Raw genomic sequence first — 23,865 nt, forward strand, 5'->3', positions numbered from 1 at the left:
CAGAACATGCAGAGTCAGAGCCACTAGAGCCATGGTGTGCATGCAGGAGGACAGGGCAGTTTGGAGAGTGTGCTGGAGTTCAAGGAAGTGTGGCAAAGGAGAGGTGGGGAGAAGGCCACGCTGGCTGTCTGGCCTGGAGAAGGGGCTGTGATCATCGTGGAGGCCATGAGCAGTTCCTAGAGAATTCTGAAGAGCAGGTGGCAGCCAGTTTTGTTGGCTAGGGAGGTGCAGTTAAGGATATTGGGGGACTGAAAAGGTCCAGATGTAGAGAGCAGAGCAGGGCAGGGATCCAATCTCTGCCCCTTCCCTGGCCCTGCAACACTCCGCAGGTGATCTCTATGCCGCTGTGGGTCGGCCTAGGTCAGCCTGGTCCTTGGCATGCCTTGGATGCCACAGATTGTTGATGGAATGATGCTGTTGGATAAATGACTCATTTACTGACCTACCAAACCCAGTGGGGCTGGAAGGAAAGGAGGGCCCAAAGGGAGGGGGTGGTAGGAGGTGGGGTGGGGTAAGAGGAGTGAAAGGACTTGATTTAAATTTGGAAAGAAAGACATTACTCTCTACTTTCCCCAGAAGGAGCAAATGCCTCTCAGCGGCCCTAACAGCTCCTCATCCTGCTGTTTTGCACAATATACAATATCTTTGCATAACAGACAGAATAATCTCATTTTCTCACTGGCTACAGAGCTTAGCTTTCAATCAATTATTCCCCAATACACAAAAAAACCCATCTCAGTGTCACATCTCTGCCTGCTGGGTGCTTCGTTTTCCCTGTCAAGGAATTTGCAAATCAATTGCTTTAACAATACTTTCCTCAAATTACCTTCAAATGCCTGTGATGTCACCCACAGTTAATGCGTTCCTGATAAATAATGCATCAGGAAGTGGTGAGGCATTATTTCCCCCCATCCTTGAGCTGCAATAAAGGAAAGAGCCTGTGCTAGTGTGCAGAGGTCTGACTTCAGCCCTGGGGCTGGGGCGTGTGCCTGGGTGCTGGGAGGCAGAGTGAGGGGTGAAGAAGCAGCCAGACTGGAGGCCAGCTGGCTGGCTCTGCTACCACAGTGCGGTCTGGCTTGGTCCATGCAAGACCCTGCACCTCCCTGCACCTCAGCTTCAGTACAGGGCCCCAGGATGGTTAGTTACAGTCTTTACAGGCCTAATGAAGGTCCAGGTAGCCCCACCCAGGAGCTTGTTTGAGGAGGTGCTGCAGCCAAATGGGCAGGGAGCATGTTTTGGTTCCCAGCCCTTAAAAACCATGGAGAGGGACTGAATGGCAAAAGGTTCCTGAGCTGGCCAAGTTCAGTCTAAACAAACCTGTGGGTCTGCATCCCTAAACTTACCATTCTGTGTGCAGGGCAGCTCTGGAGAGACCGCTGTGCTCCAAATGACACTGGGGACCCTGAATGCAGGGCCTGGGGGTGCCTAGAGGAGCTGTGGCCTTGGGGGAGAGCTCTGTGTCCTGGGCTCAGGTAGCTCCTGAGCCGGTCTCCGTTAGGGGTGGGATGGCTAGAAGGTCTGGGCCTCTGGCTGGGATTTATGTAGTTCTGTTAGAGGAAACTGAAAGAAAGTCTATGGGGTCGCACAGAGTCGGACACGACTGAAGTGACTTAGCAGCAGCAGTTAGAGGAAACACCGACTGAAACCTCCAGCCCTGGCCAGGCACCATAGCAACCATTTGCGTGGGTTATTTTAGGACAGGAAGTCCTGGCAAGGAAAGCGGAACAAACAAGCTACCACCAACCGGAAGAATTTGGGAAAGGTTAAAAAGAGATGCCACTTGTCCTTCCAACCCCCCAGGACCCTTCTCGCTGGAATCTATCTTGGCTGAGTGATGTGTGCACCGCCAGGAATGACCCTAACTCAGAATGATTGGCCAGAGACAACCTGGAAACTAACCCATCACCATAAAACCCAAGACTGTGAGCCACGTGGCAGAGCAGTCCTTCTGGTCTCCCTTGCTCTCCTACTCTCAGCCCAGGGGGCCCCTTCCCAACAAAGTCTCTTGCTTTTTCAGCACATGTGTCTCCTTGGACAATTCACTGTTGAGTGTTAGACAAGAGCCCGCTCTCAGGCCTTGGAAGGGCCCCCATTCCAGCAACAATTCTTGTATCATATGCTGTGTGCAGTGCGTGTGTGTGTGTATTTATGTGTGTGCTTGTACATGCAATGTACAATGTGAATGTGTGTATTTATGTGTGTGCTTGTACATGCAATCACTCCATGAGTGATACAGGGTGGGTATGGCACTCTAGACTGGCCTCCACAGCGGTGGCCACAGGACCCTGGAAAGGCCATTCTTTGGGGCTAGAGAATCTGCTTGTAGGAATAAAGCTATTTTTTCACCTGTTACTAGAACTAGTGTCTCCACAGCTATAAGTATATTTTGTAATTTAAAATTGTAGTACCTAGAGAATCAAAATACACTGTAGTACAGTTTACAATAATACCCACCAACCAAAGGTGTGCCAGCAGCCTGAGCTCTCAGGCATGTCAAGGAAAGTCCTGGTCCCAGCACCCCTGTGTCACCCCCACGTGTGTAACTGGGGCTCCATCTCTGCTGTGCTTTATCAGAGCCTTGGAAGGAATGCACCCTGAGTCTCTTAATGAATCCATTGCTCCATGTCTAATTCACAGTGTGGGAGCAAACCCCATGGGAGAAAAGCCTGCATGTTAGCAGGGCTGCCAAGGCCCAGGGTAGAAGGGCCTGACTTCCCAGGGAAGTTGGAGAGGCTTCTGGAAACAGAGAATTTTGAGTTGAGTATGAAGGGTGAGTAGGGTGCATGGAAGCTCCTGAGGCCAGGAGAGGGACTGAGAGAGAGCTGGCATTTGGGGATGTGTCCCCTGGAGCAAGCTGACAAGCAGTGGGAGGTGGACAGGTTCTCTGTGACTAGCTGGGGTCCATGTCTCCTGGAGAGTGACTTTCCGGGGAGCCTTGAATCTGTAACTCCAAGCAGTCTTTGGATGGGCCGAGAAGAACAGCTGTGTGGGTGGGGAAGTATGGGAGGTGCTGGCTACTACTGCAAGCCCAGAAGGCTGGTGGAACATGGGGACAATCAGAGCTTGGCTTGACACACTTTATCCCTAATAAAGGGATTGCCATTTCCTTCTCCAGGGGCTCTTCCTGACCCAGGAATCAAACCCAGGTCTCCTGCATTGCAGGCAGACTCTTTACCATCTGAGCCACAAGGGCCTGCCTCCTTCTTCTTCCTAAACTTCCTAAACTCCCTCTGAAGGTAATGGCCAAGATGACCAAGGTGGGGGTGGGGGAGGGGGTTCAACATGAGCTCACAAGTAAAATCCTGGGGAGGTGCTGATGGCTCTCAGGTGGCCGACAAGAAGAGGAAGAGCTGCCAAGCCAGCCAGAAGGGATACACAGAGCGGCAACACTTTCCGCCCAGCAGGACTGCGGGAATGAGAACATCGGATCATACTACATTTTGGTTAAGGTGTAGGGAAGCGGGCCCCTCGTGTCCTGTTGAGGCCTGGGGGGCCCACACCTGATCTCTCCCACATGGGTCCCCAGGGAACTTTGCCCCAGTGAAGTGGGTCAGTGACCTGCATCAGAGTAGACTTTGAATGAGGGGTTGAGAGCAAAGTAAGCACAGGAGTGAAATGTGTGATCCAGTTCCATTTATGTAAAGCAAAATGCAAACAAAGTGCAGATTGCAGGATGCCTCCACATTCTAGGAAGTCTATCCATGAACGGAGAAGGTATCCTCCATGGGAAGAAGGATGGAGTGTGGGGTTGGGGATAAAGAGGGAAAACTAAAGACAAAAATCAGAACAGTGTGTGTGTCTGAGTTCCCCAGGAAGGACTGAGTACCAGTGCTTTATTAGGGAGGATGGATGGGAGGAATGGATGGAGCCTGGGCAGAGGTCGCCCCCATGTGAAGCCGCAGTTCCTGGTCTATGGCAACATCTCATCTCTAAGCCTGGATGAGGTGGGAGGAACCAGGGCCTCCAGGAGTGTTCAGCCAGGCTGCAAGCTGTGGAGTTGCAGGCTGGTTGTGTGTGAGCCCAGTCTCAGGGAGACGGAGGTGGAGGATCAAGAGGAAGGGGGCCAAGAGGGACTGAGAAGGTGTCCTGGAGGCGGCCATGTGGCCTGATGGTGAAGGGGTGCCACGGGCTTTGGCTGGGAGAGGGGAGCCCAAGTCTCCCTGTCAGAGAATGTGTGAGTGTACACATTTTAGACTGAGACAGACCAAGTGAATTCTTGAGCAAATTACAAAACTGCTTAACCTCTCTGGGATTTCCGTGCTGGTTGGATGGAGACAGTGAGTGCGTTGTTTCATGAGAGTTTTGTGAATCTAGGGGGTCCACTGTGGACACCTCATCACTAGGGGTGGACAGGGCTGCTCCATCCACCTGAACCAGGACCATCGCATTTTCCAGCACCCCTCCTGAGGACCCTCTCTTGTATGGTAACACAGCCTTAAAATCCTGCAAGAAAGTGCCCCTCCTCAAGGAGAAAACTCACCCTGAGCAGTCGCTCCTTCCTAACCGAGCTCACTGTGTATTTGTGCTCATCTCCTCAGGTTTCTGTGTTTTGACACCTGATTACATCCAGCTTCACACTCAGAGCTCTCTCTGCACTATGCACTAATTATTTTGTGTGTCCTGAAATAGAGAAAACAAAATGCCACTTACTGTGTTAATTGGGATTTGTTTTACCCCCCGGAAACTTATTCTACACATAGGATTTATTCCATTTTTGCTCATTAACTCAGCCACCTACTCACCTGACGTTTATCATGGGCTTACCATGCACCAGGCCCACTGTGGGCACTTGGGTTGGAGAGGTGACAGCCTGCTTCTGTCCCCAGGCCCACAGACTGGGCGGGGGAGACAGATGGTGCACAGTACATGATGCCGCGGGAGGGGCTGAGATGAAGAGCCCAGAGGGCACCGGGCAGCCGGCTGCCCTCTGCTTATGAAGCATGAATGACATTTCTCAAGGTGTCAAGTGGGGGCCTATATGGTGCGTGTCCTGATACATCACCCATATTCAGAGTGAAGGGTTCCTGGGGATAGCCTTTCTTTTTAATATTCTTTTTCCATATAGGTCATTACAGAATATTGAGTAGAATTGCTTGTGCTATACAGTAGGCTCTTATCTATTTCATCTATCTGTTTTAAATCTGTTTTATATTTTATCTATACATTAAGTGAAAGTGAAGTCACTCAGTCGTGTCCGATTCTTTGCGACCCCATGGACTGTAGCTTACCAGGCTCCTCCATCCATGGGATTTTCCAGGCAAGAGTACTGGAGTGTATGCCATTTCCTTCTCCAGAGGATCTTCCTGACCCAGGGATTGAACCCAGGTCTCCTGCATTGTAGGCAGACACTTAGCCATCTGAGCCACCAGGGAAGTCCATGTATATACATGTATATATATAATCCGGAGAAGGCAATATACAGACGTAAGTAAATGTCATTCCCAATCTCCCAATTTATCCCTCTCCCCACCTCTTTCCACTTTGGTAACCATAAGTTTCTTTCCTACGTCTGTGACTCTATTTCTATTTTGTAAATAAGTTCATTTGTGTCATATTTTAGATTCCACATATAAGTGATATCGTATGGTAGTTGTCTTTCTATCTTGACACTTCACTCAGTATGACAATCTGTAGGTCCACCCATATAGCTGCAAGTGGCATTATTTTGTTCTTTTTTATGGCTAATATTTCATTATATATATATATATATACCACACCTTCTTTCTCCAGGAATTTACTTATTTTATAGAACAGGACAGATTTTAATGTGTTCATGTGGTCTACTCAATATAAGGCATAAAGTTTTCAAGCAGTAATGACAAGAACTACTGCTAGGGGTTTGGAGAATTAATGCTATTTCCCAGGGAGCATCATGGCCCTTGGCAAATAAGTGCCCACTTTGGCTGGTCCTCCAAATAGAAAGTGGCCCCTCCTGCCCAGGATATAAAGGTAGGTTTGGTGGAGCCACAAGGGAGAGGGTGGGGGCAGAGACTGAGCATCCAGTGCAGCCCCTCCTGAGTGAATGAGTAGGCTGGTGCTGGGACAGGTCTTGGACCGCCTGGAGTAGAGGGGAGGTCTGCACAGGTGTGTCCCTTCTCCCTGGACCACACTGCAAAACTTCCTGAGCATGTTTTCTAATCTAGAAAGAAGGTCATGTGCAGGTAGCCCACACTTATCTGTAAATCTTCTGTTTGCTCTTCATGGCTGCTGCCATTAATATAGGTCAACTGTTCATAGATCAGCTGGTAATGTGTCTCCAGGCAATGTAAACTAACTCCCTGGTTAATCTAATCTTGAATTTAAAAGCCCTCTGGACAGATATCTTATCACCTAGAGTCAAGGTTATGGATCCCAGGGTGGTTAGAGTGGTCTCTGAAGTTGAGGGTCCTTGGACAGGCCAGTGCCCCTCTCTGGGTGACTGTTTGCTCATGCATAAAACAGGGGGCTTGTGCGGATTCAATGAGCCTTATGGGCCTCATAGGTTTGAAACACCTCACTTCTGGAAGTTGCTCTAGAGTACTGGGGAGTCACATCTCCCCTTGGGCTTAGCCAGATACTTAGAAGACTCTTAGCAGACCCAGGACACCTGCTGGCTCCCTGGTGGAGGCCTGTGTGAAGAGCACACAAACCTGCTTTTCTGGTGGGGCTCTGGTATTTAGCAGACAACAGATGACGTGGGTGGTTCAGTGTGCTCCTCAGGCTATGTGTGTTTTGTGGGCATGTAGAGCGACTGGCTCAACTCAAGTGTTCAGACTCCAAACCCAGTGTTCTTCTTGTGGCATCCCAGGGCCTATCCCAGGGAGAAATGAAATCAAGCGGGACCCTGAGGGGCTCCTGGACAAAAAAACCTTTCTGTGTTCCTCATTTCTTGTGTGTAGGAAATAGGGTTCATTCAGTCCCCATGACCTCCCTGAGTTCCAACCAGTAGAACTCAAACAGTTGCTAATCAGGGAAGGGAGGGGATGCAGAGACAAGGGAGGAGCAACCAGGAAATAATAGTGCAGCCTTGGGGCAGAGTCCTGGTTTCCCCTCAAACGACATACATAACAATACATTTGAGCTACTTTTCAGAAAACTGGTAAATTCTGAAAGAGATGGGAATACCAGACCACCTGACCTGCCTCTTGAGAAACCTACATGCAGGTCAGGAAGCAACAGTTAGAACTGGACATGGAACAACAGACTGGTTCCAAATAGGAAAAGGAGTTCGTCAAGGCTGTATATTGTCACCCTGTTTATTTAACTTATATGCAGAGTACATCATGAGAGACGCTGGACTGGAAGAAACACAAGCTGGAATCAAGATTGCCGGGAGAAATATCAATAACCTCAGATATGCAGATGACATCACCCTTATGGCAGAAAGTGAAGAGGAACTAAAAAGCCTCTTGATGAAAGTGAAGGTGGAGTGTGAAAAAGTTGGCTTAAAGCTCAACATTCAGAAAATGAAGATCATAGCATCCGATCCCACCACTTCATGGGAAATAGATGGGGAAACAGTGGAAACAGTGGCAGACTTTATTTTTCTGGGCTCCAAAATCACTACAGATGGTGACTGCAGCCATGAAATTAAAAGACGCTTACTTCTTGGAAGGAAAGTTACGACCAACCTAGACAGCATATTCAAAAGCAGAGACATTACTTTGCCAACAAAGGACCATCTAGTCAAGGCTATGGTTTTTCCTATGGTCATGTATAGATGTGAGAGTTGGACTGTGAAGAAGGCTGAGCGCCGAAGAATTGATGCTTTTGAACTGTGGTGTTGGAGAAGACTCTTGAGAGTCCCTTGGACTGCAAGGACATCCAACCAGTCCATTCTGAAGGATATCAGCCCTGGGATTTGTTTGGAGGGAATGATGCTGAAGCTGAAACTCCAGTACTTTGGCCACCTCATGCGAAGAGTTGACTCATTGGAAAAGACTCTGATGCTGGGAGGGATTGGGGGCAGGAGGAGAAGGGGACGACAGAGGATGAGATGGCTGGATGGCATCACTGACTCGATGGACGTGAGTGTGAGTGAACTCCAGGAGTTGGTGATGGACAGGGAGGCCTGGCGTGCTGTGATTCATGGGGTCGTGAAGCGTCGGACACGACTGAGCAACTGAAGTGAACTGAACTGAAGATTCCGTTTGCTAGAGTTCTGTTGAGGATTTTTCCATTTATGTTCATCGGTGATATTGGCCTGTAGTTTTCTTTTTTTGTGATATCATTTTCTGGTTTTGGTACTAGAGTGGTGGTAGCCTGGTGGGCTGCCGTCTCTGGGGTCGCACAGAGTCCGACACGACTGATGCGACTCAGCAGCAGCAGCAGCAGCAGCAGCCTCATAGAATGAGTTTGAGAGTTTACCTTCCTCTGCAATTTTCTGGAAGAGTTTGAGTAGAATAAGTGTTAGCTCTTCTCTAACTTTTTGATAGAATTCACATGTGAAGCTATCTGGTCCTGGGCTTTTGTTTGTTGGAAGATTTTTGATTACAGTTTTGATTTCCATCCTTGTGATGGGTCAGTTAAGATGTTGTTTCTTCCTGGTTCAGTTTTGGAAGGTTATACTTCTCTAAGAATGCATCCGTTTCTTCTAAGTTGTCCATTTTATTGGCATATAGTTGCTGATCATAGTCTCTTATGATCCTTTGTATTTTTGTGTTATCTGTTGTGATTTCTCCATTTTAATTTCTAATTTTGTTGATTTGATTCTTCTCCCTTTTTTTTCTTGATGAGTCTGGCTAATGGCTTGTCTATTTTATTTATCTTATCAAAGAACCAGCTTTTAATTTTGTCGGTTTTTGCTGCAGTGTCCTTTGTTTCTTTTTCATTTATTTCTGCTTTAATTTTTATGGTTTCTTTCCTTCTACTAACCCTGGGGTTTTTCATTTCTTCTTTTTCTAGTTAGGTTATTTATTTGATTTCTTGTTTCTTGAGATAAGCTTGTATTGCTATGAACCTTCCCCTTAGCACTGCTTTTACTGAATCCCATAGGTTTTGGGTTGGTGTGTTTTAATTTTAATTTATTTCTATGCATATTTTGATTTCTTCTGTGATTTGTCTGTTATTCAGAAGCATGTTGTTTAGCCTCCATATGTTTGTATTTTTAATAGTTTATTTTTCCTGTAGTTGGCATCTAATCTTACTGCATTGTATCAGAAAAGATGCTTGAAATGATTTCAATTTTTTTTGAATTTACAAAGGCTAGATTTATGGCCCAGGATGTGATCTATACTGGAGAATGTTCAGTATGCACTTGAGAAAAAAGCGAAATTTATTGTTTGGGGGTGAAATGTCCTATAGATATCAATTAGGTCTAACTGGCCCATTGTGTCATTTAAAGTTTGTGTTTCCTTGCTAATTTTCTGTTTGGTTGATCTATTCATAGATGTGAGTGTGGTATTAAAGTTTCCCACTGCTATTGTGTTACTGTTAATTTCCCCTTTCATACTTGTTAGCATTTGCCTTATGTATTGAGGTGCTCCTATGTTGGGTGCATACATATTTACAATTGTTATATCTTCTTGTTTTGATCCTTTGATTAGTGTCCTTCTTTGTCTCTTTTCATGGTCTTTATTTCAAAGTCTACTTTATCTGATATGAGTATTGCTACTCCTGCTTTCTTTTGGGTTCCATTTGCATGAAATATCTTTTTCCCACTCTTCACTTTCAGTCTGTATGTGTCCCTAGGTTTGAGGTGGGTCTCTTGTAGATAGCATGTATAGGGGTCTTGTTTCTGTATCCATTCAGCCAGTCTTTGTCTTTTGGTTGGGGCATTCAACCCATTTACATTTAAGGTAATTATTGATAAGTATGATCCCATTGCCATTTACTTTGTTGTCTTGGGTTTGAGTTTATAAACTCTTCCTGTGTTTCCTGTCTAGAGAAGATCCTTTAGCATTTGTTGAAGAGCTGGTTTGGTGGTGCAGAATTCTCTCATCTTTTGCTTGTCTGTAAAGCTTTTGATTTCTCCTTCATATTTGAATGAGATCCTTTCTGGGTATAGTAATCTGAGTTTAAGTTTTTCTGTTTCATCACTTAAGGTATTTTCTGCCTGTCCCTTCTGGCCTGAAGAGTTTCTATTGAAAGATCAGCTGTTATCCTTATGGGGATCCCCTTGTGTGCTATTTGTTGCTTTTCCCTTGCTGCTTTTAATATTGTTCTTTGCATTTGATCTTCACTAGTTTGATTAATCAGAGAAGGCAATGGCACCCCACTCCAGTACTCTTGCCTGGAAAATCCCATGGATGGAGGAGCCTGGTGGGCTGCAGTCCACGGGGTCGCTAAGAGTCGGACACGACTGAGCGACTTCACTTTCACTTTTCACTTTCATGCATTGCAGAAGGAAATGGCAACCCACTCCAGTGTTCTTGCCTGGAGAATCCCAGGGACAGGGGAGCCTGGTGGGCTGCCGTCTATGGGGTCGCACAGAGTCGGACATGACTGAAGTGACTTAGCGGCAGCAGCAGTTTGATTAATATGTGTCTTGGGGTGTTTCAACTTGGGTTTATCCTGTTTGGGACTACTTTGGGTTTCTTGGACTTGGGTGGCTATTTTCTTCCCCATTTTATGAAAAGTTTTCAACTATTATCTCCTCAAGTATTTTCTCATACCCCGCTTTTCTGTCTTCTTCTTCTGGGACTCCTATGATTCTAATGTTGGGGCATTTAACTGTCCCAGAGGTCTCTGAGGTTGTCCTCATTTCTTTTAATTCTTTTTTTCTTTTTTCTTCTCTGCTTCATTTATTTTCATCATTCTATCTTCCACCTCACTTATTCTATCTTCTGCCTCAGTTATTCTACTGTTGGTTCCCTTCAGAGTGCTTTTGATCTCAGTTACTCATAGCTCAGTTGGTAAAGAATCTGCCTGCAATGCAGGAGACCCAGGTTCGATTCCTGGGTTGGGAAGATAGCCTGAAGAAGGGAATGGCAACTCACTCCATTATTCTTGCCTGGAGAATCCCATGGACAGAGGAGCCTGGCAGCCTACTGTCCATGGAGTTGCAAGAGTCAGACACAAGTTAGCAACTAAACCACCACACTGCATTATTCATTATTGATTGGTTCTTCTTTATTTCTTCTAGGTCCTTGTTAAACATTTCTTGCATCTTCTCAGTTCTTGTCTCTAGTCTATTTATTTGTAACTCCATTTTGTTTTCAAGATTTTGGATCACCTGTACTATCATTATTCTGAATTATTTTTCAGGTAGACTCCCTATCTCCTCCTCTTTTGTTTGGTTTGGTGGGCATTTATCATGTTCCTTTACCTGCTGAATATTTCTCTGCCTTTTCATTTTGTTTAGATTGCTGTATTTGGGGTACCCTTTCAGTAGGCTGGAAGTTCATGCTTCCTCTTTATTGTGGAGCCTTCTCCCTGTGGGTGGGGTTGGACTAGTGGCTTGTCAACGTTTCATGGTTAGGGGAGCTTGAGTCTGTGTTCTTGTGGGTGGCGCTGGATCTCCTCTCTCTGGAGTGCACTGAAGTGTCCAATAGTGACTTTTGGGGTGTCTATGGGTTTGGCAAGGCTTTGGGCAGCCTGTCTTTTAATACTCAGGGCTGTGTTCTGCATTGCTGGGGAATTAGCATGGAATGTCTTGCTCTGGAACTTGTTGGCTCCTGAGTGGAGCTTGGTTTCAGTCTAAGTATGGAGGCTTTTGAATGAGCTCTTGTCTATTCATCTTCCCTGAAATCAAGAGTTCTCTGATGTTCTCAAGTTTTGGAGTTAAGCCTCCTGCCTCTGGCTTTCAGTCTTATTCTTACAATAACCTCAAGACTTCTTCATCCATATATCACAGATGATAAAACAACTAGGTTAATGGCGAAACAGTTCTCCACAGTGAGGGACAGCCAGAGAGGTTCACAGAGTTACATGGAGAAGAGAAGAGGGAGGAGGGAGATAGAAGTGACCAGGAGGAGAAGAAGGGGAGTCAAAAGTGGAGAGACCAATCTAGCCAGTAATCAGTTCCCTAAGTGTTTTCCACAGCCTGGAACACCCAGAAAGATTCACAGAATGAAGTGGAGAAGAGAAGGGGGAGGGAGGAGATAGAGGTGACCTGGGGGAGAAGTGGGAGACTCAAAAGGGGAGAGAGCAATCAAGCCGGTAATCACACCCCTAAGTGAAAATGGATACTGAAGATTAGATTCTTAAAGGTACAAAATTGATAACAAATACCAAAAAGCAGATTAAAATTCTAGAATAGAGGTTAGACTCTCAAAAAAAATATTAAAAATACAAAACAAATTCAATCATAAAAATTATAAAAATATATATATGAAATTTGCTTTAAAACTAGGGCCTTTTTTTTTTTTTTTTTGCAAGGTAATAATAGGCTATACAAATGAAAATTAAAGGAGTAATAAAGAACTTTAAAAAAACTTAAAAAGTGATAATAGTAAAAATATATTTAGGCATTTCTCTGGAGTTGTTGTGGGCAGCGTGGGGTCAGTTCAGTTTCAGATATTTCCTTGTTCCAGCCTGTACTTGTTCTCAAGGTCTATAAACCCCCTCCAATGCTTAGTCAATGTTGACTACAGGGTTTTAATCTGTTGCACCTATGACTTCCAGAGCGGTTCCCTCTTCTTTGTTTATTTTGGCTTCCTCTGTTTGCAAGTCTCTTCAGGGTCTAATTTCCACCTTGATGTAAAGGGGCGAAGGTGGTCACTTATTTAGGCTCACTTGTTCACTTGGGTTGTGGGGAGGGAGGGACACTGCAAACAAATACCGCTGGTGTGTGTGGGGAGTGCTCACAGTGTAGGAGCCCACTGGGTTTGCTCCAGCTCAAGGCAGCTTGTGCTTCCTGGATCTACACTGCTCAGGCTCCAGGGTGCTATGCAGAGGCACTGCTCAAAGCAGGCCCTGTGTTTTGTGCACTTCCCAGGTCTAAGGCACTCACAGAGGTCTAAGATCCCTCACAAGGGCACAGACTCGGTTGGATGTGTGTTTTGTGTCTTTCCCAGGTACCAGCAGCTCAGGTGGCCAGGTGTTTGGTGAAAGCACTGTCCTAGGTGGGCAGTGCATCTTACTCACCTCCCCACTCCCAGCTGCTCGGTTTCCCAGATGAGCTGCAAGCGCGCCGTCTCAGGTGTGCTCTGAGTCTCCTCTGGGGGGCTGATCTCAGGCTGTGACCCTCCTGGAAGATGTCAACAATCCAGGATCCCAGGAAGACGTGACTAGCAACTGGAAACCTGCTCAGTTTGATGGAGGATGCCTGTCTCTGGGGCTGAGATTGGAGCAGCCCCTTGCCTTCCAGCTCTGGCTGTGGCCGGCCTGCTTCTCTACCTCTGGTGGGGGAGGGGCCTGTACGCAGTCGACTAGCTCTCCTTTGGTGTTTGCTAAATCCTTTGTTCTGTGAGTGGGCCAGGCTTCGAGTCAGAGCCCTTTGCGGGAAAGTTCTCTGTTTTTTTCTCTCTGGCAATCCGACAGTTTTGGTTGCTATCTATCTTGCGTTAGCTCCCTCATATTATCCCCAGGGCATTCAGGCTTGGTCCTTACCCTAAGCGCCGATTATGCAGCCCGTGCCTCCCCATCCAGCCCCCGCTCGCTGGTGGTAGATGCCAGCCTCTGGGCTACTTCTCTGCTGACATTTGAGGTTAGGTGTGTATTCTGTGAGTTTTTTTTTTTCCCCTCCCAGTTATGTTGCTCTCTGAGATTCCAAAACTCCCCACATACCCACCAGTGAGAGGGTTTCCTACTGTGTGGAAACTTCTCTTTCATGACTCCCTCCCCAGGACAGGTCTCCACCCCTAACTCTTTTGTCTCTCGTTTTGCTGTTATATTTTGTCCTACCTCCTTTTGAAGAGAATGGGCTGCCTTTCTGGGTGCCTGATGTCCTCTTGCCAGCATCCAGAAGTTGTTTTGTGGAGTTTGCTCAGCATTCAAATGATCTTTTGATGAATTTGTGTGTGTGTGTGGGGAGTGGTATCCCTGTCCTATTCCTCTGCCATCTTTGATCCTGTTATTTCTTCATTAATCAATTTAAATGTTGTCTGTTGACTGCAGTAGAGAATGGTGATTGACCTCCACAGGTCTCTCAGCGTTGGCCCTTCCCCCATCCTTCACTATACTTTCATCACAACTTTTGGTTAAATTTCAGCTCTTCCTTGGTGGTTCAGTTGGTAAAGTCTCTGCCTGCAATGCAGGAGACCCAGGTTTGATCCCTGGGTTGGGAAGATCCCCCGGAGAGGGAGATGACAACCCACTTCAGTATTCTTGCCTGGAGGATTCCACGGACAGAGGAGCCTGGCAGGCTGCTGTCCATGGTCACAAAGAGTCAGACATGACTGAGCAACTAACACTTTCACTTTGGTTAAATTGATGGTCAGTGTTTATGTTACTATGACAGTAAATTTTGCTTACTGCTAAGTGAAGTAGACTATGGTGATGTTTCCTGGAGTTAATGCCTGCATATTTTCCATTTATTTGGTTTCCTATGTACCTATATTTATTTTTCCTAAATGGTTTACCAGGTCAGTTTTTATGTGAATCAATATTTTCCAAAGAGTCAAATTGACTTTCTATCACTTTCCATCCTCTGGAGCCCTCCCAGGAGGACTTTCTGGTTCTTAGCTTCTCTCTAGACCTCATGCTCTGTATGGATAATTGGGTTTCACAGCTTCCTTTCCTGCTTTACACCATTGTTTTGCTGAAGCATGTCCCCTCATAGCTTCCTAAGCTATCAGAAGTAAATTCTTAGGGTCCCTGAACATCTGAAAAATATTTCTTCCCAAAAGACTCTGAAACATGGGTGTGTGTGAAAATGAGTTGTTAGGATGGTACTCCCAGGAGAAACTGGGAAAGGAGTGGGATAAATAGGAGAATGAGAAAAGAAAGCAGGACAGAGAGATGCCAGTGTCAGACCGAGCAGCAGCTCTGGAGTGGAAATTACCCCCGTAGAATTTGTCCTGCAAGAGGCAGTCATTGGCTGTGAGTCGTCTGTAGGCAGGGATGGGGTCTGAGGCAGTCATTGGCTGTGAGTCGTCTGTAGGCAGGGATGGGGTCTAGGGGAAACAACTCCAGGGGTTCTGTCTGGTTTGGGGGTGGTTGCCTGGAGACCATTGTGGTGTGCGTCACTGGGAGCCAAGTGCACAGCAGCCTGTGCCCTGGGACTGGAGTGAGCCATTGGGACCAAGCATCACTGGGCTGCTCCACCACGGCCTCACACTTGCTGGCAGTTTAGCAGAATTCATTGTAAGAGTTCACACAAATGTTGGAAGGACTAAAGAAGCAATTGCTATATGGATCTGCTTGGAATGATTTTCAGAATAATATAGAACAGCCCACGAGGCAGCTGTTCCCCTGAGGCAGCCTCTGGAAGCAGCAGTCAGAGTCTGGTGGTCCTTCTGCTATGGCAGCAGCCTCTGGACCCCCTGGAGCAAGAGGATAGACAGACCCTCAGTTCTTCCATCCAGGCTCAAAGTCACCTCTACCACTGTCACGGCTTGGTGTCCCACCAACGTAGCAGCAGGAAGGAATCTGGGAAACTCTTAAAGGAAAATGACCCTTAACCAAGACTGACTGCCAGAACCTGGGTGAGAATGAGCTCCCTCCAACACAGAACATAATTTATATCTAGGACCCCGGCTGTGAGAAAGTCTGGGAAATTGAGTTTTACTGTTCAACCTCTACCAAAAAAAAAAAAAAAAAAATTGTAGGTTGGGAGAGCAACACAAATATTGTACAGCTGGATATACAATCCTAGATTAAACAGATTTTTTCACCTGGGAGATTTGGAAGGCTTTGCTCCATTATCTTCTAATTTCTGATTTCATTGTTGAAAATTTGAACACCATTTTAATTTCTTTATGAGAAACTTTCTTTTTTTCTCATTCTGGAAGCTCTGAGCATCTACTCTTTCTTCTTGATATTCTAAGAGGTTATAATGATGGGTGTTTGTGCAGGTGGTTTTTCTTCCCTCCTGCTGGGCACCCAGTGGGCCCTGTCAATCCTAACCTTATGATCTGTGCTATGGACTGAAATTTGTCTCCCTAAAATACATGTGTTGAAACTTACCTGCAATGTGATGGTATTAGGAGGTGCAAATTTTGGGAAATGCTATATCTTGAGGGTGGAGCCCTCATGAATGGGATTAGAGCCCTTATAAAAGAGACTCCAGAGAGCTAGAAGGCATATGTCAGTGAACCAGGAAGCAGGCTCCCCCAGACACTGAACCTGCCAGCACCACGAACTTGGACTTCCCAGCCTCCAAAATGTGCAAAAGAAACGTTTGTTGATTATAAGCCATTCAGTTAAAGGTATTTTTTGTTATAGTGGTCAGAGTGGACTAAGCCAACCTGGGAAGATTTTACTATTATTTCATTGATAATTTCCCTCTCCTGTCCTTTTTATTCTCTATTTCTGTATCACATAGTTAGACTGTGAATTTTCTGAATTGATCTTTTAAGTTTCTTGAGTTCAGTTAAGTTCAGGCGCTCAGTCATGTCCAACTCTTTGCAACCCCATGAATCACAGCATGCTAGGCCTCCCTGTCCATCACCAACTCTCGGAGTCCACCCAAACCCATGTCCATTGAGTCGATGATGCCATCCAACAATCTCATCCTCTGTCATCCCCTTCTCCTCCTGCCCTCAATCTTTCCCAGCATCAGGGTCTTTTCCACTGTCAGCTCTTCACATCAGGTGGCCAAAGTATTGGAGTTTCAGCTTCAACATCAGTCTTTTCAATGAACACCAAGGACTGATGTCCTTTAGGATGGGCTGGTTGGATCTCCTTGCAGTCCAAAGGACTCGCAAGAGTCTTCTCCAACACCACAGTTCAAAAGCATCAATTCTTCGGCACTCAGCCTTCTCTATAGTCTAAATTTCACATCCATACCTGACCACTGGAAAAACCATAGCCTTGACTAGACAGATCTTTGTTGGCAGAGTAATGTCTTTGTTTTTTAATATGCTGTCTAGGTTGGTCATAATTTTCCTTCCAAGGAGTGAGCATCTTTTAATTTCATGGCTGCAATCACCATCTGCAGTGATTTTGGAGCCCAGAAAAGTAAAGTCAGCTACTGTTTCCACTGTTTCCCCATCTATCTGCCATGAAGTGATGGGGCCGGATGCCATGATCTTCGTTTTCTGAATGTTGAGCTTTAAGCCAACTTTTTCACTCTCCTCTTTCACTTTCATCAAGAAGCTCTTCAGTTCCTCTTCACTTTCTGCCATAAGGGTGGTGTCATCTGCATATCTGAGGTTATTGATATTTCTCCCGGCAATCTTGATTCTAGCTTGTGCTTCTTCCAGCCCAGCGTTTCTCATGATGTACTCTGCATATAAGTTAAATAAGCAGGGTGACATTATACAGCCTTGACGTACTCCTTTTCCTATTTGGAACCAGTCTGTTGTTCCACGTCCAGTTCTAACTGTTGCTTCCTGACCTGCATACAGATTTCTCAAGAGGCAGTTCAGGTGGTCTGGTATTTCCATCTCTTTCAGAATTTTCCACAGTTTATTGTGATCCACACAGTCAAAGGCTTTGGTATAGTCAGTAAAGCAGAAATAGATGTTTTTTCTGGAACTCTCTTGCTTTTTCCATGATCCAGTGGATGTTGGCCATTTGATCTCTGGTTCCTCTGCCTTTTCTAAAACCAGCTTGAACATCTGGAAGTTCACGGTTCACGTATTGCTGAAGCCTGGCTTGGAGAATTTTAAGCATTACTTTACTAGCGTGTGAGATGAGTGCAATTGTGCGGTAGTTAAGTTTCTTACCTTTTCTCTTCTATTTTCATCTCTTTTTTGCTCTGCTTTTTGTCATTTTGCTCTACTTATTTCAGCCACCATGATTTTAATTCCAAGAGTTCTTCATGCATCTGTTACTTTTGCCTTGTGTTTTAGTCCCTTACTCATGTCCAACTCTTTTGCAGTCTCATGGACTGTAGCCTGCCAGGCTCCTCTGTCCTTGAGAGTTTTCTGGGAAAGAGATTATTGGAGTGGGTTGCCAGTTCCTCCTCCAGAGGATCTCCCCGGCCCAGGGATTGTACCCACATCTCTGCATCTCCTGCATTGCTGTAGATTCTTTACCATTGAGCCACCAGAAGAACTCTTATTATTGTTCAGTACCTGAAATATCTTTCTGACTTACATTTTTCCTCTTTTTTTTTTTTTTTTCCATTTTGGTTTCATTGTTTCTATGTTAGGGGATTGCCTCAATGTTTGGTGACTGCCGGCTGTCAGTTCATATTCAGCAATGGAAGAATGGAGTGTTCCTATTTACAATAGCCAAGACTTGGAAGCAACATAAATGTTTTTGATGAATGGATAAAAAGATGTGGTACATATATACAATGTAATACTGCTTCTGCTAGCTATAAAAAAAGAATGAAATAATGCCATTTTAAGCAACATGAATGGATTTAGAGATTATCATACTGAGTGAAGTAAGTCAAAGACAAATATCATATGATATCACTTGTTGTTGTGCAGTCACTTAATTTGTGTCTGACTCTGTGACCCTATGGACTACAGCACACTAGTCTTCTCTGTGCTCCGCTATCTCCTGGAGTTTGCTCAGATTCATGTCCACTGAGTTGGTGATGCTGTCTAACTGTCTCATCCTCTGCTCCCTGCTTCTCCTTTGCCTTAGATCTTTCCCAGCACCAGGGTCTTTTCCAATGATATCACTTATATGTGAAATCTAAAGTATGATACAAATGAATTTATTTATAAAATAAAAACACACTCACAAAAACAAACAAAAAACAAAACTTACGGCTACCAAAAGGAGAAAGAAGTGGGGGATGGGGGGGGATAAAGTAGGAATTTGGGAGTAGCAGATACATGCTACTATATATAAAACAGATAACTAACAAGGACATACTGAGTAGCATCAGGAGCTATATTCGATATTTTCTAATAACGAAATAATGGAAAATAATCTGAAAGAGAATATGTATATTATAACTGAATCACTTGGCTGTGCACCACAGACTAACACAACATTGTAAATAAACTATATTTCAATAAAAAAAGGTTATTAAAAAAAAGAATGAAGTGCTCGAAGTGAGTAGGAAGCCCCTAGGATACAGATGGGGCTTGTAGCATGAGGCTTTGGTATGTAATAAACAGGTGGTGACCAGATCTTATCATCCACTGGGGATCCCCAAACATCAGACCCTGGGATGCTTTGCTTGAGCCAGGGGTTGGAGTGGTGGTCAGATTGGGGCTGGGAGGCAGTGGTCCCACCTCCGGTGCACACTTTTGAGTGTACACTTCCTTCTCATTCTATTTCTCTTCTGCACTTCACAGCCCACCTCCTTTGTGCTTGGTTCCCTCCGTCTGCAGCCTCTGGCTCAATTCCTCCAGGAAACAAACCTCTGATGTCCTGACTTTGGAGGGGTGAGGAATTGCTGGCTTTAATAGGTGTGGACAGGCCCTGAGTCTCATAGACTCATAGGATTCTCCTCGCTAGGCCAACCTGGGTTGTATCTGTTGTCATGACATAATTAGGAATGGCCCACTCCCCAAGGTGGCCCAGTTGGGATAGTAAACTTTGCTTCCTCCTAGCCCTCAGGTGTACCCCAGGCCTCCCTAGTCTGGGTCCTGCAGGGGTTATTTGGGGCCAGCCACCACTTGCCCTTGGCACAGCCTCTGTGCTTCATCCAGGGCATCCTTCCAAGCTCTTCTGGGTCAGTTACACTTCTCCTTGGATTTTCCTAGATCTGAAAATGTACCACAGCTTTGTATCTGCTGTTGTCTCCTCTCTCATCTTTCTCGATACTTTTGGATTTATATATTAAAAAGAATCCATTGATGACATTTTATTGGAGCAGTGTGAAGGAGCGCCAATGATGAATGTGATCAATCTTGTACGTTTCCCTACAGGTCTGGAGGGAAATGCACGCAATGAGGAAGGGCCGTGGCTGCCACCACACCTCCTAAGCTCTTCCTCCTCCAGCCTGTGGCAGCTCAGAGGCTTCAGTTCAGTTCAGTTCAGTCGTTCAGTTGTGTCCGACTCTTTGTGACCCCATGAATCGCAGCACACCAGGCCTCCCTGTCCATCACCAACTCCCAGAGTTCGCTCAAACTCATGTCCATCAAGTCGGTGATGCCATCCATCCATCTCATCCTCTGTTGTCCCCTTCTCCTCCTGCCCCCAATCCCTCCCAGCCATCAGAGTCTTTTTCAATGAGTCAACTTTTCACATGAGGTGGCCAAAGTACTGGAGTTTCAGCTTTAGCATCATTCCTTCCAAAGAAATCCCAGGGCTGATCTTCAGAATGGACTGGTTGGATCTCCTTGCAGTCCAAGGGACTCTCAAGAGTCTTCTCCAACACTACAGTTCAAAAGCATCAATTCTTCAGCACTCAGCTTTCTTCACAGTCCAAATCTCACATCCATACATGACTACTGGAAAAACTATAGCCTTGACTAGATGGACCTTTGTTGGCAAAGTAATGTCTCTGCTTTTGAATATGCTATCTAGGTTGGTCATAACTTTCCTTCCAAGGAGTAAGCGTCTTTTAATTTCATGGCTGCAGTCACCATCTGCAGTGATTTTGGAGCCCCCCAAAATAAAGTCTGACACTGTTTCCACTGTTTCCCCATCTATTTCCCATGAAGTGATGGGACCAGATAACATTATCTTAGTTTTCTGAATGTTGAGCTTTAAGCCAACTTTTTCACTCTCCTCTTTCACTTTCATCAAGAGGCTTTTTAGTTCCTCTTCACTTTCTGCCATAAGGGCTTACTGCCTAATTATTGTACATGGGGGTTTGCTGGCTTTCTAGGCATTTACAGTGTACAAATTGTCTGTTGGTGCCTCACAGTGCTGGGCATTGGGCTGGTGATGTGAGCCCTGGCACCCACTACCCAAGACCTGTCCTCTCCAAGAGAACACAGCCTGTGTGTGCAAGTTAAGCACAAACTGGAGTGGAGAGCTCTTTAATAGCCTGATGGCATCCCTGGCAGCAGGGGCCAGAACTAAAAATGTGCCGCTTAATGGACACTTTCAATGGCAGGAAGTCTGAAGCTTTGTAAAGGAGAAAGTGTAAAGAATGTCCAAGAAGCTTTGTAAAGAAGCCAAACCCTCCCCTCCCCCTTCTGTCATGTGTCCACCCCCGGCATGGTCAGAGACACTGAGGGGACTGTCTCCTGCCTCTTCCGGAAAATCTATTAGCAGCACTGGGTGAAGCCGTCAGGACCAATTCTAGTTCACTTAGAGCATAACAAGAATTTTCTGATTTGCATAAGTGGTGACAAGAACACATCGGTGGATCCCGTGTTTCTCCCCAGTGTCTAACAAAGCAGAATTCAATTCAAGGCAGATACTGCTCTGCTCCATCAGAGGAAATGTAATTCAATTTATTTCACTTCCGATTAATTCCCTGAGCATTTGTTGCTTGGCTTTCCTGTATAGTTTTCTGTGCTAAGTAACAAATTATCACAAATGTTGCAGCTTTACTAGCTCACAGTTCTGCAAGTCAGAAGTCTAGCGTGCATGGGTGTGGCTGAGGTCCTTGCTTAGAGTGAAATCAAAACTTTGGCCAGGTTGAATTTTCTTGTGGAGGCTCTGGGGTAAAAATCTGCTTTCTTCATTTTATTGACATATAAGGTTGCAGTACTTTGGCCACCTCATGCGAAGAGTTGACTCATTGGAAAAGACTCTGATGCTGGGAGGGATTGGGGGCAAGAGGAGAAGGGGACGACAGAGAATGAGATGGCTCGATGGCATCACTGACTCGATGGATGTGAGTCTCAGTGAACTCCGGGAGTTGGTGATGGACAGGGAGGCCTGGCATGCTGCGATTCATGGGGTTGCAAAGAGTTGGACACGACTGAGAGACTGATCTGATCTGATAAGGTTGCATATATTTAAGATCTTTAACATGAAGATTTTATATTAAATATATAGTTATATATTTATATATAACTATATATAATATAAACATATATATTTATATATAACTATATATAATATAAACATATATATTTATATATAACTATATAAACATATATTATATAAAACTATATAAACATATATTATATAATATTTATATTATATAATATAGAAAATATATTATATAAATATATACTATATATATTTATATATAACTATATATAACTATGTATTTAGTATATACATAGTTAACTGGTACATAATATATAGTTGATACAGAATAACCATATAGCTAAATTACCATATAATTATTATATTAATTATATTGTCACATGAATTATATTATTATATTATACTTTAACTATACATATATAGTTAAATGGGGGTTTCCCTGGTGGCTCAGATGGTAAGCAATCTGCCTTCAATGCAGGATACCTGGATTCAATCCCTGGGTCAGGAAGATCCCCTGGAAAAGGGAATGGCTACCTGCTCCAGTATTCTTGCCTGGAGAATCCCATGGACAGAGGAACTTGGTGCGCTACAGTCCACGGGGTAGCGGAGTTGAATATGACTGAGCTACTAACATATAGTTAAATGACCTCCACAATCAAGCTAACACATCTATCACCTCATTTAGTTATCGTTTGTGTATGTGTGTAGTTTGATTTAACATCTGTCCTCAGTGAATTTCAACTACGCAATATAGTATTGTTAACTACAGGCACCATGCTACACGTGGGCGGCCCCAGTGGCTCAGTGGTAAAGTATATGCTTTCCGTGCAAGAGCCCCAGGAGACGCGGGTTCAACCCCTGGGTCGGGAAGTTCCCCTGGAGGAGGCCGCAGGAACCCACCTCAGTATTCTTGCTGGAGAATCCTGCAGACAGAAGACCCTGTTGGCTACAGTCCATAGGGTTGCAAAGAGTCAGACATGACTGAAGGGACTGAGCATGTGCTCACCAAGCTCTACATTAGATGTCCGTAATTACTCATCCTGAAAGACTTAAACTTTGTATCCTTTGACCAACATTCTCTCCATTTCCCATTTCGCCTACCCTGCTAGACTCTGGCAATCCCCATTCTACTCTCTGTTTCTATGGATTTATTTTTGATTCCACATATAAGTGAGACCATGCAGTATTTGTTTTTCTGTATCTGGCCTAGTTTACGAGGCATAATGTTTTCCGGGTTTACCCATTTTGTAACAAAGGGCAGGATTTCCTTCTTTTTAAAGGATAAGTAATATTCCATTGTACACATGTATATCTTCCTTTTCTGTTGAAGGATATTACATGGTCTCCATGTTGTGTCTATTGCAAATAATGTTGCAGTGAGTGTGGGAGTGCAAAAGCTCTGAAAACCCTAATTTCAATGTCTTTGGATGTGTACACAGAAGTGGGGTCACTGGGTCATATGGCAGTTCTCTGGTAGTTCCATACTATTTTCCATGGTGGAGGTACTAATTTACATTCCCATCAACAGTACACAAGATTTCTCTTTTCCCCACATCCCTGCTAACACTTGCCTTTTGTCTTTTTGATAACAGCCATTCTAAGAGATGTAAGGTGACAGCTCACTGTGGTTTTGGTTTACACTTCCGTGAAGATTGGTGATATTGAACACTTTTCACATATCTTTTGGCCATTTGAATTTCTTCTTTGGAGAAGCATCTCTTTAGGGCTTTTGCTCATTCATTTGTCTTGTGGGTAGAACTCAGTTTCTTGTGGTTACAGGACTGCGGTCCACTCCCCTCCTGGTGTCAGCTGTTCCAGCTGTTCTTGGCTGCTAAAGGGCACCTGTACTCTTTGCCATGTTTTCTTCTTCATCTTCAAGCCAGCAAAGGCGTATGACGTCCTTCTCATGCTTGGAATCTCTGACTTCCTTTTCTGCCACCAGCTTTTAAAGGGCTCATGGGATTAGCTTAGGCCAACCTGGATAATCTCCCAGTCTTGAAGTCAGTTATGCCAAACAAATAACATAACCTAATCATGAAAGTAATACCCATTATATCCAGAGGGCACGTACACCTGGGGAGTGAAAATATTGGGGGC

This window comes from Bos grunniens, chromosome 2 (genome assembly GCF_055505025.1).
Source record: "Bos grunniens cultivar Pamir isolate PY7600 chromosome 2, Bosgru_T2T1.0, whole genome shotgun sequence".
NCBI classification, from domain to species: domain Eukaryota; kingdom Metazoa; phylum Chordata; class Mammalia; order Artiodactyla; family Bovidae; genus Bos; species Bos grunniens.